Genomic DNA, 10,717 nt, shown 5'->3' on the forward strand with positions numbered 1-10,717 from the left:
AGACTTTTTTTAATTACTTGTTTTTAATTCTGTCGTTATCAAAGTGACCTCCCATTTTAAATACGCTCATTAGCGTAATGTCGCCTAACAGGAAAATATAAATGTTATGGTTATTGTTGAGTTTATATAACTAGTGACGATAGCTGCTCAGTTATAGCCAGAAATTAAAGTATATATCCTCTAAAAAAAGTAAAAGTTCCCTTTTCAAACATGACGGTCTATAGGGCAAGTGAAGTAGAGTTCACTTGTTTCTGTGACCTCGACATATGAAGAGATAGTGTGGTCAGCACTATGCCCAGCCACCTTCACTTTCCTTAACGTAAGTTAGGTACCCATCAGAGCTGGGTGGGCTCAGGGACGTTCTATTGACTTGAACCCGGATTTGAACTCGAGACTTACGGGTTGGCAGTCCAGCTCTTTACCGCTAGACCACTCCGACCAATCCTCTAACCCAACATGAAACACTCCTCCCACGTCGACGACATCACTCCCCCCCCCCCCACACACACACATAAAACACCCCTTACCGTCAACCCCACCCCCACATTGATCCCCCTACATACCCCAACATCAAATACCCCACAATAACTTTACACACATCGACATTCCCCCCCCCCCTTTCAAGCAAATACCCTCACAAATCTACCTCACCCTCATACACCCCACCCACAAATCTACCCCCCCCCCCACCCCCCATACAAACAGAACGATCACCATTGACGTGAACACGACGTACTCTCGCTGTAAGCAGATCTATACTTGGCTAAACTTTACATACTTCAAGCATGTGGAAAGCAGCGTAAGTAAGTACGAGCATGCATTAAGTGGGTCGAAGTGGGTTCGAGTCCAGATCGAGTCACTTAATTAGTGAGCACTTCACGTACCTCGCACGTGCAGTGAGCGAGACTTGTGTGGGCATTTCAGCCGTGCAAATAGAACTTCAGGGGAGATGATCATGGGAACAGCTAGAGATCGGATACACTTCAGTGTGACACGTTGTGTGTGTGTACGGGGGGGGGGGGGGTAAATAATGCTCAGGGTTCAAAATGAATAAAAGACCACCCAGCCAACCTCTATTCAAGTTAATTAAAGTAATTAACACTCGTGGTTGATTACCGTTGGAAACCGGGAAACAAAAACAAATACAGAAAAGATAATTGCTTTAACTCCGGCTTTGCTGAAGAAGTTGATTTCTGAGTGACAGGGACATACAGGGGCGTTGATGGGTGTGTGTGTGTGGGGGGGGGTAGTGGGTGGTAGTGGGGGGTGGCATACAAGGGTACAGCCCGTTTTTTTTTTGTTTGTTCGTTAAGCATGCATTTATACTCATGTATATATATATATATATATATATATATATATATATATATATATATATATATATATATATATATCTGTGTTGGTAAAATTGAGGATTCGACGCCTTTGATACTATTATGTCACATAAAACTTGTTTGTTTCGGAGCTAAAGAAAAAGTAAATTAATAACAGAGTAAAACGACCCCGAGTTGCTTCACCTACCAATACAGTTACCTAAACCTAACAAACTAAAAGATGAAAGGGGAAGGTATTTGGGTATAGGCCGCAGCAACAAACCCGCGGTTCAAATACACGAACATTTATTTTCTCAATATGATTTCTGAAGTAAGTCAAGTCAAAACTAGAACTCAACCAAAGCGCGTGACTAAAAGTAGGTCGCACATGCGCAGTGGGAAAGAAAAATAAAACGCCACTTCAAAAGTTATGAGTGTTGGAATAGGAGCAGGCTTTGGTAATGAGTATATTTGATATTGACGGGTTTGACTGGCATAAAAATATTGCTTCTTTGTTGAGAAAATATAACTTTATGGTTAGAGATTTCTGAGTTTTTGGTACAATTTAAACATCTTTATTCTTGGACACCATTACGCTGTTTGAGATTACTAAACAAACACGCAGCTTTTAAATGTTTTAATCTAGGCCTTTGAACTTGTAGAAAGCCGATTTTAAAAAAAACAAGTTAATTAAAAAGTCGATTTTTAAAAAAAAAAAGAGTTATTCCATCATTAGGAAGAAAGTAAAATATGTTTTTTTACTTCAAATTCACCATTAAAAGTACTCAATTTTTATATAACAATAAGTAGATACAATAATTGAATTATACATGAAATGTAGATAAATGTAAAATTAAAAAAATAACAATATTTATATTTAAATTATTGTCAAATAAAAAAAACAACGTATAATTATCCCAACCCCTCCAGGGGCGTAGTTAGGTTTCCGTGACAATGCAGTAGCGTAGGCATTCATAACGATGACCAGTTCTCTATATCTTCTCTATCTATATATCTTCTATATCTATTTTTCTATATCTTCAACATATAAATCAGTCGAGGTGTTTTTTTAAATGTAGCTAAAAACGTTTACACCGAAGGCGCCGTTTTACTTAACTGTATTTCGGGAGGGGCGCTTCTTTTGCTTTTCTACTGTCGACGCCTCTGAAGACTTGTCCTATAATGCTCATACCAACTGAAGAGAAAAACTAAACATTTAAAAGATGGCGTACGGCTAATTTAAAAGATGAAAATAAAAGCCGGTGTTGAGGGGGTGGTGAGGGAGGAAGATAATTTTCTCTGAAGGGAAGTTTTTAAAAAAGGCAAGAGGAAAAAAAATGGTAAAATTTTAAATGGTAAAAAAAAAAAGCCAAGTTAAATAACATTACCTAGCATTTTGTTTATAAAAACTAAAGATAACATATGCTCAAAGGTGAAGAATTTTTTTTTTTAACTTAAAAAGCACGTTAATTAAAAGAGTGTTAAAATGATAATAATTAGCACGTGAGTTGAAGACGGAGATGGAATCTGATTGGCTGATCTTCGCGCCGGCGCTGCAGCTCTCAAAACATTGCATTATGGGGTTCAAGAGGCAGGGAAACGAACTAGTAGCAGACGATGGCCAGATTTGTAAAACTTTGAACACGTGAGGCGCGCGGGGTTTGATTACGACACGGGTTAACTTGGTGGTTAAAAGCAAAAAGTTAAGTTACCGGGATTTTTGATAAACAGATTAGGCATACACGTTTGTAATTTAGCGAGTCACAAAATGATTTAAAATGTAAAGCACCCGTCTGAACCTGATGGTTCATGGTGTAGGTGAGGTAGAGTTCACCTGTATCTGCGACCTCGGCATATGAAGAGATAGTGTTGACAGCACTGTGCTCACTCAACTTACTTGACACCGTCACTATACTGGTGTATTATATGTATTTCTACATATATGACGGAGCACATTTCATCCTACAGGATACAACTACAATACCTGGTGTAATAAATACCACAGATATAAATAATGGGGCGCCTCCGGATATACGGGCTACAATTACCATGTCTAGTGTATTATAAACGTACAAATATTTCCACACAGGTATAAAAAATGGGGCACCTCCAAATTTACGGGCTACAATTACTATACTGGTGTAATATATACCTTGTTTCTGTGACCTCAGCATATGAAGAGATAGTGTTGTCAGCACTATGCCCAGCCGCCTTTACTCAAATCAACTCTACTTCACTTGCCCCATAGACCGTCAGGTTTGAAAGGGAAACTTTACTTTACTTTTGTAATATATACCACACATATAAATAATGGGGCACCTCTCAAAAGACTGAATACAATTATTATATTTATAGTAATATATACATAGACTATTTCCATACAGATATAAATAATGGAGTACCTCTAATTTACGGGATACAACTATTATACCTGGTGTATATACCTACAGTATCTCCTTACAGATATAAATATTCGGGCAACTCTCCACTATCGCTGTACAATAACTCGATTGTTCTAAATATAGGCTACCTGTAGTGTTACCATATATATATAATCAGATCTGTCAGGTAGATATACGTGTCCACCTAAAGTTCACCAATTAAAACTAGCCCTAAACAGGGACACGTGCCCTCACAAAGTGGCCAGAAAAGGGTCAGTTTTAGTCGGTCATCGCGTCCAGAATAGCACATGACACCCCTCGTGGGTTTGTGGGTCACGTGGTCTTAGAACGCAGCCAATTAGAACAAGGCTTTTTGTTGCGCCTGCGCATCGTTACCAGCCGGATACGCGTGGTGTAACAAGGGCCGATAACTAATTACAACACGATCTTCTACTTTGGGAGTTTATTTCTGTCGCCGTGTTTGCGTGCGTGCGATAAAAAAGGGGGATAATTATCTTGACTTGTTTTTTGTTCCTTTTGTCTCTGAGAGTAAGGTCACGGTGGTCGTTTGGGCGAAACAAAAAGTAGGATTTCTGCGTTTCGTTGATTTGTTCCGCATTGTGTAAAGGTCGAGAATGAAAGAACAGAAAAACCTTAAGGTTCTTTCTTACGATTTATAATTTTTTTTTTTTTTTGCGTGTCGAAACATGCCAGAGGGCTGTTTTTACTTTGAAATACGAAGACAGCAATTCAACAGCACTCGAGCAGCTGGTAAATGGATGCTGTCTGCTCTTTTGAAGAGAGGCAGAAAAAAAATGTAATGGGGGAGAGTTAAGTATGAATCATACTTGAAGGTCATGTTTCTCAATTTCTTATATATTGCTCCAGAATATTATTTGCCATTTTTTTTACTGCCCAAGGTCATGTTTATCCTCGAAGGTCATATGACATTTAAAGGTCATTTTTCATATTAAATGTCATATTATCGGTAGCATGTGATATGTGGTAAGTAATTGACCTTTACGTTTTTGTTAACTACACTGTACGCGCATCTAAGAGCTCCGATAATGTATGTAACAAAACCTTGAATTGTGACTTGTTGCATTGTTTTGGAGAACTTTGTATCTGGAACAAGTTCACATTTTGTACCCATGTCAACCCAACATGCAAGGAGGGGGTGGGGGTGGAGCTTGCACTGTCCAACAGGTTGTGGACATTTTAAAAGAGGCCCCTAATCCAAGACAGAAATTGTCATTGTGCATTTACTCTCCATTAAAGGTTGAGTAGTACGCCTTGGAATGATGGAATTGAAATTGTAACATGTAGAAATACTAAAAAAAAAATCTTAAAAAAAAAACAACACTAAATTACTACGTCAAAGACATACACTTCTGCCACATATGTAAACACATACACTCCTGTTACATAGTGTAAAGACATACACTCATATCATATATGTAAAGACATACACTCCGACATTATATGTAAAGACAGGTAACTCCTTCCAAAAGTGCAGTCACGCTGTCTATAATTATATCGGTTGATTTTAAAAACAAAACCATTTTTTTTAAAATTTAACCCTTGACACGCTCTATTTAACCTCTGGCTAGTTATTCCACTAAACCGTCTGCGTCTTCCATTTTCTAAACGAACAAAAAAAAAAAAAGATTCTAACGAAGTACGTATACTGTAACCAGTATTTCTTCCAGACTTTTTCTCCGGGAGGGAGGGGGGCGGACTAAAATTTTCGGGGGAAGGGGGGGGGGGGACACTGTTAAAAGTATATATTTTCTATATAAATTCCATTTCGTTCGGGGGAGGGGGTAGCGGTAGACTCTCCCCCCCCCCCTATCCCCCCCAGAAGAGATGCCTGGAAGAAACACTAACTGTATCGGTAATGGTTTTGTCGATGTTTTCAATCCATTTTCTCCGTACTTTCCCTTTCGGTATCGTGTTGAAAGCGACTCCTTTCGGTATCGTGTTGAAAGCGAATCCTTTCGGTATCGTGTTGAAAACGATTCCTTGAAGTGGATCTTGTTGATTGACAGTGACGGTTAAACAATTTTCTTTCACCTACTTTTTAAAGTAGGTCATTAGATCAACCCAAATCAGCAGGGGCAGATAATCTTTATACAAGTGCTTCGGTGGGTGTGTGTGGGGGAAGGGGTGGGAAATTCTAATTGTTTTTTAATCAACTTTTTTTTCTCTCAAGAGGATTTTCGTTACGTAACACATAAGCGATTCAACAAAGTTTCAGCAGAATTTGTCGTTTAAATTTCGGATTTTTTTCTCTCAGTTCGTATTCTATATATTATTTACTAATATCGTAATCATAGCTCGTTATATAACACGGGTCTGATCATACTTTTAACATCAGCCATGTTCTTAATATTAGTCTTTGATCCAACAAGTCCTTGGATATACCGATGCCCCTAATCCTGAACCGCATGTACCGAAACCGACTGTAAACTTTTTTTCTTTAAAACTAAAAAACTAATGGCGTTTCCGCCCCGTTTAAATTTTTTATCAGATTAAAATTTCTCTCATAAAGAGAAAAAAAATAACCAAAAAATTGTTTTCCGGTGTTTTTCAAATTTTATGATGTGTGAGTTTGTCAACACGGAAAAAGTCGTGAAAAAGGGGGCGTGGCTGATGCGGAGAATGTTCGCAATTAGTGCAAGCCATTGTTTACGACCAGGTTCTTAGATGCAAATCTGCAAAAAGGATTTCTACAATGTCAGGTTTTTCTATTTTTTTCCCAGCACAAGAAAAAGAAAAAAGCAATTAAGTTTAAGCCATATTTAAGTTCTTTGTTAATGGTGTTTTGAAAAAAAAAAAAACACAACAGTCGTTTTAAATTGTTAAAGAATTTTGTTTTGAATGTCTAGAGAAATGTGACTTTGAATGAAAATATTGACTTATTGTTAATTTGGCTGTCAGGTTGGATGACATTTTAAGCGTAAACTTGAATATCAGATCTGATGGCATATGGGATGTCAAGTTCAAGGTCATCTTAAATCAGTGACGTCATTAAGCCGTGTTGGGGGGGGGGGGGTGCGGTCTACACCGGGTGACACTATTGAACAGACCATGGTGAGTACCAGTTTAGATGTCATGTCAGATATGTCAGATGTCATGTCATATATCATATCGGATGTCATGTAGGATGTCATTTCGGATGTCATGTCAGATGTCAGATGTCATGTAGGATGTCATGTAGGATGTCATGTCATATATCAGATGTCAGATGTCATGTAGGATGTCATGTCAGATATCAGATGTAAGATGTCATGTCGGATGTCATGTTACGTGCTAAGTTCTGGTTTGGTCTCTCACGTCGTGTATCATCCCGTGCTCATCTTTTAGCGATCTGCACATGAAACGCACGTGCAATGGCGTCTAGTGCAGTGAGCCCCGTGAGAACCTGCTGCACCATGTTCAAACCGTTTGTAGGTCAAGGTCGTATGAAGAGAATGTCATGCTCACCCTATTACTCCCCCACCTCCATCCCCATCCCCATCTTCATTCCCATCCCCAATCCATTACTTCCCCCACCCCCACTACAATCCCCATCCCATAACCGCTACCACCCCACCCCACCTCATACCCACCTCCATCCACATCCCCAACCCATTAACACCCCACCCCCACCACAATCCACCTCCACCCACATTCCCACCCTATTACCATCCCCATCTCCTTCCCCAATTTCTACACCATCCCCATCTCATTACCACCCCCAACCTACATCCACATCCCCACACCAATCCTACCATCTTATCCTCGCCCTTCAAAAAGGTCCGTGACGATTTTTTTTACAACAGCGATTCACATTGATTATATTTATATTTTAGGGCTATATTAACATTGAGTGTATTAATATAATGCAATTTAAACCAAATGGAATAACACGCTAAAATTTTTTGTTTTAAAATTACTTTTTCAATTAAAAAAGTATGTCGTCAAACCCACTGAATCTTCCCGACGTCCGTCACTAAACTCCAATCACCTGAATATTCTAGAAGCGTGTGGTTGTTGATAAAAGACCCATGTTCTTCATTACGTATAACATAAGCAATCACTCAATCAAATCCATGTTTTAAAAAACACTCATGCATTTATACTGAGCGATAGATTTGGCTTCAGGTCTAAAGAAACTGCGTTTGAAACTATATAAAAAATAATATTCACATTTTATTTCACAAATCAGCACAGGATTAACCATGAAGGTTATATAACAGAGATAACACATTATATAAAATAATATTAATGGGTTATATTTGAAAAAAACCTTCTGGAAAACGTAAGTTACAGTATATGGTAAAATAATCTATAAATAATTCACATGTAAATAATCATTAAAACGTTGATGAAATTTCGAAGCCATAAGGTAAAAAAAAAATACTCGGGTAGAATTCCAAGCTGGAACAAGTTCCATAACCTCGTCAGTTCGACGCCCGGAGTTGCTTATCTTTCATGGTCACGTGGTCTGACGTTTGAAGCGGGTTTTCCCGTTTTTTTACCCCTTTCGTGAGTAGTGACAAAAAACAGGGTCCGTTTTTACTCAAGGGACTTTATCAAAAAAGATGATGTGAGTGTGGGGTGTGAGGGTGGGGTGTTAGGGGCAGTGTGAGGGGCAGTGTGAGGTGAGGTGGCTCAGTGAACAACGCGCACCCAGCGACACCAACAAAAAGGGTGACATTACTACAAAGTCGCAGGTCGTAAACTCGGCGCAAGTTTTATAGATGCTGGTGTTTAAAGACCTACCCAGCAGGCGGTGAGGTGTACATATGGGTTAGGTTAAGGTTAGGTTTATTTTGTTAGCTGCTCCCTGAGCTGAACTGTTTTTTTTTAAATATGAATATTATGACGCAGGGTGTGAAGTGTTTCCGGGAAAGGATTAATGGCGTAATGGGGTTTTGTGGATAAATTCATTCTCCCCTTCCCAGTAGAGCAACATGTTTTCCTGGGCGTCCGTGCACTTCTCTACTTCCCCGCTTAACAACATACGGTGTAAAGCTCCCTGGCGGTCCATGGGGAAGTAGAGTTGACCTGTTTCTGTGACCTCAGCATATGAATGGATAGTGTGGTTAACATTATGCCCAGCCGCCTTTACATTCTCTAACTTGACTTAGGCACATATCAAAGCTGGATTAACTCTGGGACGTTCTACTGACTTGAACCTGGATTCGAAACCTTCGGGTTAGCGGTCTAGCGCTCTACGGCGAGGCCACACCGTCGTCCTTTCTTTAGTCGTCCTATTCTGTATTACAGCCCATATGTGTTCGTCACGTGACTATCCTAATCCTTCAAACATGGCCGTCACAGAGAGAAAACAAAAGCCCACAGAAGTGAGCTAAATGTCTGAGCTCAACTTTTGAACTCCACGTTTAACCTCCTTGTATTTTGTTAAACTTCGTTCAACTCCTAAGTCAAAGAGATGCTGTTTTCTCTTGATGTAAATTGTGCCTTGCTTCTCAAAGGTGATGGGGAAACATGCTTTAGATAAATCGGTAATAGGATAAAAAAAAACAACTGGTCTTTATTTAAAGGTTAGAGCTGCAAGCATGCTGAGGCGAGTTAACGTTTTTTTTTTTTATACAAACTTAAGTGTTTAGCTTATGTCATCGTTATGACGTATTTCCGTTTTGTTTTAAGCTGCTCTCGTTATAGCATGTGCTAAATGCGAATAGAGTTCTTTGTCTATGCAGTTGATGAGATATATGTAGCCAATCATATATATATATATATATATATATATATATATATATATATATATATATATATATATATATATACATCCTGCTAAATATAGATAAAATCTAGTTTATTTGGCTTCACTTAATTCTCGGTCAATGGTTTTAAACGTTCCATTTTACAAGTAAAATATATTTCCAAACTGGGCAGATGAAACAGATTTCGGCTAAGATCTACACATTGTAGCTGTGGTGGTGTAGGTTAGGCACCCATTAAGGCTGAGTGGACTCATTGACTCGTAGAGAGAACAGAAAGAGCTATATAGGATGATGGAGCGAATGGGACGATGGTAAGTGTAGGGATTCAGTGTTAAAGAGCTGGTGATTCAATACCGTATTATCGATACCTTTATGGAAAATATGATTCGATACCCTGTTTTCGATACCTGAATGGAAAATATGATTCGATACAGTGTTATCGATATTTGAATGGAAAAGATAATTCAATACCTGTTATCGATATCTACATGGTAAAGATGATTCGATACGGGGTTATCGATACCTTATTTTCTCTGAAGGTTTGTCTCAGACGTACTTGGTGACCAATTCGTCATCTCAAATCTCTCTAAATTTAGGGTGGGATCGGGTATTTATGGTGAGGGGAGATAGAACTCGTGTATCTTGTAAGATTTGTCTACGTTTGGGTGGTGACGGGCGCTGAGTTTAAAGTTTATTGGACGGGATGGGGGTGTGGAGGTCAAGTGTATAAGAAGGTGTTGAAATGTAGGTGTTGTCTCTAGGTGGGGGAGGTTTTATGAGGTTGCTCTCGTGCAGTGGTGTTGAGTTTATGGTTGGTTTCACGTGGGCGTTAGAGTGTGGGTGATAGCAAGGAGGTGGTAGGGTGGGGTTGGGTTTGAACTGTCTTGCTTCACCTACGCAATCAACCACATTACGACTCCCACCTACAAACAACGCTTATAATTCAACACCTAATATATATATATATATATATATATATATATATATATATATATATATATATATATATATATATATATATATATATATATATATATATATATATATATATTCTCACCATGACAGCTGTGAACAGTGTAATATAAATAGAAAATTGTCTAAACGTACATATTTATTATTTTATCACGGACCAACAATACTTAAGTAATCACAACGCCAAGAATGTCACACATATATAATGTATTCGTCCACTGATTTCCAGTGTTTCTTCCAGACTTTTTTCTTCGGGGGAGGGGGGGCACTTGAAGTTTTTTTTTGGGGGGGGGGGGGGGCGGACTAAATTTCCGGT

The sequence above is a fragment of the Physella acuta genome, unplaced genomic scaffold (genome assembly GCF_028476545.2).
Source record: "Physella acuta isolate Inbredline_101_S28 unplaced genomic scaffold, ASM2847654v3 ptg000175l, whole genome shotgun sequence".
NCBI classification, from domain to species: domain Eukaryota; kingdom Metazoa; phylum Mollusca; class Gastropoda; family Physidae; genus Physella; species Physella acuta.